Here is a 4,785-nt window from a genome sequence, read left to right as displayed (position 1 = left end):
AGAGCATTGAATACAATCAGCATATGTCTTCCCTTACATTATTTGTGCAATCTAGCCAATATATATTTCTGCAAAAACAGCAATGCCATGGATCATGCCACACTCCCTGAAGTGTTGAGAAGCCGTTACACAGTGTCCTGTGGCAGGAGGAGCCTAGACTGTGATCCTTCCCCACAAAGCTTTTGGAGAAGCTCCACTGAGCACCAGTGTGTCCCTCAGCATATGCAGTCCTCCTGCAAGCTGTAATGTGCTAATCAGCATTGGTTGCAGAAATCTTGTTGGACTGGAAAAATATGGAAAGATTCACAAATAAGCATTTCTGCCTTGCACAGGGACCATGCGAATCTTCTCTGTATCATTCTAATTTTACTATACTGTATGTGCTAAAACATTAAAAAAAATAGGTGCTTTTGAGATATGACTTCCCAGTTGTTATCGGGCAATTGAATCATCCTACCACAACCAGAGAGGAATGATGCTGAACGACTATCTACCTCGTTGGTGACCCTCGGACTGTCCTTGATCGGACTTTGCTGATTTTACCTTGCACTAAATGTTATTCCTTTATCATGTATCTATACACTGTAAATGGCTCGATTGGAATCATGTTTTGTTTTTCTGCTGACTGGTTAGCATGCAACAACAGCTCTTCATGTGACAATAAACTAAACTGAATGAACTGAAACTGAGACGAGGTGTGCCAAATGCGGGCAAATGGGACTAATTTCCGTCAGCAGCGGCCTCTGAAGCCCGTCTGCGTTTTTATTATTTTTTGTCTATGTTTTTATGTAGTTTTTGTTATTTTTTGTTGGGGTGTGTGTGTGGGGGGTGTGGGGGTGGGGTGGGAGGGAGGGGGTAACTTTTAATCTCTCCCTGCACGGGAGACCCGACCTTTTCTTTGTCGGGTCTCCGTTGTCGTTGGGGCTGCAACGAGGAGCGGCCTCCAACAGGAAGACCGGGGACTCTGGTGCCGACGACTCAACTCACCGTCGCGGAGCTGGCCGAGTCCAGAGCGGGTGGAGCGGTGGTGGAGCGCTGCTGCGGCCCGACCTCCGGAGATTCGGAGGCTGCAACTGCGGGTCTGGCGGACGGCAGCACCGGGAGCCCGCGGGTCCCTGGAGGGAGACCGCTTTTCAGGGCTCCCGCAACGGCGACTTCTCCCGCCCGAGTTGCGGGGTCGAAGAGCTCCTGGAGCGGGGCCTTACAGCACCGCCCCGCGCGGCTTGGAATGGCCGCGGGACTCTGCGAGCGCCCGCCGGGGGCTCTAACATCAAGAACCCGGTGTGCGACCTTGCACCACCCGGCGTGGCTTTAATGGCCGCGGGACAATCGCCATCGCCAGCCGGGGGCTTTGACTTTGACTCTGACATGGGGGGGGGAGAGGGGGGGGGAGAGTGCAGTGGAGAGATAAGTTTTTTGGCCTTCCATCACAGCGATGTGATGGATGTTTATGTAAATTATGTTATGTCTTGGGTCTATTTGTTTGTAATGTATGGCTGCGGAAACGTCATTTCGTTTGGACCTCAAGGGGTCCAAATGACAAATAAATTGAATCTAATCTAATCTTGAATCTAATTTGGGGACTAATTTGGGCAGAACCAAAGTGCCAGTTTCTGTCGTGTATGACTCTATAGACACGAAATTCTGAAGTAACTCAGTGGGTCAGGCAGCATCTCTGGAGAAAAAACATGGGTCACATTTTGGGTCGGGACCCTTTTTAAGACCGAAACGTCACCCATCCTTTTTCTCCAGGGGTGATGCCTAACCCACTAAGTTACTCCAGCAATTTGTGTCTATGTTCAGTATGAACCAGCATCTGGTTCCTGTCTACACACTGTATGACTGCTGTGCCAAAAATGGCGATGTCTGCATGTGTAATATATGCAAAATGAATTTCACTGTGCAGTTGCATATGTGAATAATAAAGCACTATTGAACTAGTGACCGATTGAATATGGCAACGTATCTAGATTCGTAGATACACGAGACCGTAGATGCTGGATTATTGAGCAAAATACTAAAGGAAGCACTGTAGGAACTCAGTGGGTCAGGCGGCATCTGTGAAAGGAATGGACAGATCACATTTTGGGTTGAGACTCTTTTCCAGTCTAGATTTGTACTGCAAATTCCTATCGCATTACTATAACCTGTTAGTCACTATCATCAATAAAGTGCCTTAGTAAACTATTGGTGCCGGGTGGAAGCATAGCATGGAACACACCCACTGAGCTTGTTTCCAGTAATTACCGATGGACGATATAAATGTGCAGAATTCAAATTACAGGATATCTAATTAAATCCAAGGAGTTGCAACTAACAGGTTGTTAGCCAAAGGGGCCGTCTAAAACTTTCAGGTCTACAGATGCAGAACAATAGAGGTAATTACACTGATCAGGGTGATTAACGAGAAATGTTCGAATCTCGTCACTTGAAAGCCACTGTTTCAAATTATAGCTAGAACAGCACGGAGAGAGTGTAGGAAGGAACTGCAGATGCTGGTTTACACCGAAGATAGGGGCAAAATGTTTGGAGTAACTTAGCAGGGACAGGCAGCATCTCTAGAGAGAAGGAATTATGTTTTAGATCGGTACCCTTCTTCAGACTGAACCATTTAAAGCAGATACCTCAAAGAATTGGAGGGTTACCACCAATGCCATCTCCTCCAAATTCCTCCAAATTTACTGGCTAAAGTCCATGTAATTGTTATATAGTTATATGGTTAAAGTCAGTGCCCTCTCCAAGGCCAACATCCAGTCACTAAAGTCTTAATTATGCTTACACCAGACTCCTGAAACCGACACTCTGTTCCAATCTCCACCCCAACATCACCAGGTAAAGGGAGGAAAAGATTTCAGGATGTTCTCAAGGCCTCAAAGGAAACATCTCGGCACTTATCCCATGAAAATCCCTCAACCACTCAAAATAGCGAAGAAGTTTGGGGAACCTGTGGTACAATAGAAGAGGATAACCCCCCCCCGCATGTGAGAGTCTTGAACCATTTCCTCTCTCTACCTGGTATTCTCTTGCCATGGAGCTTGGAACAGAATACCTGTTACGGGGGTCTGGTGCTGAGCATGTGGTTGGAGAGCAACATCTCATAAATCCTCTCCCATCTGTTCCATGCTGACCTCCTGCCCCATCTGTGGAATTGTCTTTAGACCCTACCTTTGACCTTAGCAATCACCACGGGACCCACAAAACTGGTGTGGAAGTAAATCGTCCTCGATCCTGAGAAGAAGAAGAAAAATGTGTAAACCAGCCGATCAAACTCATCACAAAAGCAGTAACATTTCTTATTTTTCCACAAGGGGTGTGAAGTGAAGGACTAACCGTGGCCATCCATAGGTCTCTATTTACACACCCCTTTTACATTATCAGGTTCCCAAGTTTCTTAGGTTATACTATTTATCAATAAATTCTCATTTTTCTACACTGTAGTTTCATGAAAGGCTCTTCTTGAGATTTACTGCTACCGTCTAAGTGTTCCTGCTTGACAGATCCAACTGAAGGTGCTGTTTCCAAATCACAACAGATATTACACAATTTCATTCTTTGACCTAAATCGTTCCTGTTCCGAAAGTATTCCATCAGGGATTGAGGTTATAGGTCGTAAACATGCTAATAAAGTCCTCCACAAGTTAACAGGTTTCCAGAGTTCCTGCCCATCTACTTTTACCCAGAGAATAAATGCTCTTCAGCAAATACGCCATTTTTGTTTTTCTAAAAAAATAAACTTCATTCACCATTTTAAATATATATTTTTCTAAAAGATAAACTTTGTTCGGAATTTTTGAAAGGTACAAACCAAAAACTGTGCAAAGTCTCTTCATACATTGACAGTGTCTATACATTCAATAGTGTCACACTCAGTGGTGTTCCCACCTATCTTTAAACAAAACACCCTCACCATACATGTGCCCCCATGAGATGATATCCTTTCCCTTGTTTCAAGAGTGGCTCCACCGGACTCTGCTCTTCAATAACCAACAACAGAAGGATCTTAGACTGTGATCCTTCTTCACAGAGCCTAGGCATTGGCTGCATCCAGCGTCAGTGCATCCCTCAGCATGTTGAAGTTGACATTTAATTTATTGTCATGTGTACCAAGGTACAGTGAAAAGCTAGATGCAAAATGTTGGAGTAACTTTGCGGGTCGGGGAGCATCTCTGGAGAAACGGAACAGGTAACATTTCGACCCAAGTCTGAAGACGGGTCTCGACTCGAAACGTCACCTATTCCTTTTCTCCAGAGATGCTGCCTGACCCGCTGAGTTTGTCCAGCATTTGGTGTCAATCTTTGGTGTAAACCAGCATCTGCAGTTCCTTCCAACGGTGAAAAGTTTTTGTTGCATACTAACCAGTCAGTGGAACGGCAATTTATATTACTAAAAGTCTGTTCTTGACCGGTTTTGGCCATTGTGCTGCGATTTCCGAGAGAACGCCGCCACCTACGGCCGTCATTTTTGGCCACCTCGCTCAGAGCCCCCCTCCGCCGCATGTGTGCCGAGGATTTTTCCCGTCGATTAAAATTGACAGAGATATTAATGTTTTTACAAAATTCCCCATTCTCTCTGCTGTCCCTGCTGGAGGGAGGGGGAGGGAATATTAAACCAGGAAGTGGTGTGCCTCAAACAGTCTCTGCAAGTGGTGTGCCTCAATCAGTCTCGGCAAGTGGTGTGCCTCAATCAGAGCTCTGAATGACACTGAACAAATGTCTACAGCACTGTGAGTACCCTTAATTTGGTTTGAAAATGAAAATATGGTTAGAGGTAAAAAAGCACTGCCT

The 4,785-nt window shown here is 45.5% G+C and overlaps 1 non-coding gene across 1 annotated transcript; it reads right to left on the bottom strand.

Moving 5' to 3' along the window:
- Positions 1 to 287: 287 nt before the first annotated feature.
- LOC129696775 (U6 spliceosomal RNA) lies at positions 288 to 391 on the bottom strand. The gene has a single exon (XR_008723402.1). It is a non-coding gene; the product is annotated as a U6 spliceosomal RNA (small nuclear RNA).
- Between the last annotated feature and the right edge of the window lie 4,394 nt (positions 392 to 4,785).

This window comes from Leucoraja erinacea, chromosome 4, assembly GCF_028641065.1.
Source record: "Leucoraja erinacea ecotype New England chromosome 4, Leri_hhj_1, whole genome shotgun sequence".
Classification (NCBI taxonomy): Eukaryota; Metazoa; Chordata; class Chondrichthyes; order Rajiformes; family Rajidae; genus Leucoraja; species Leucoraja erinaceus.
The sequence above is the reverse complement of the archived record's forward strand: the minus strand, read 5'-3'. Positions and strand labels throughout refer to the sequence as shown.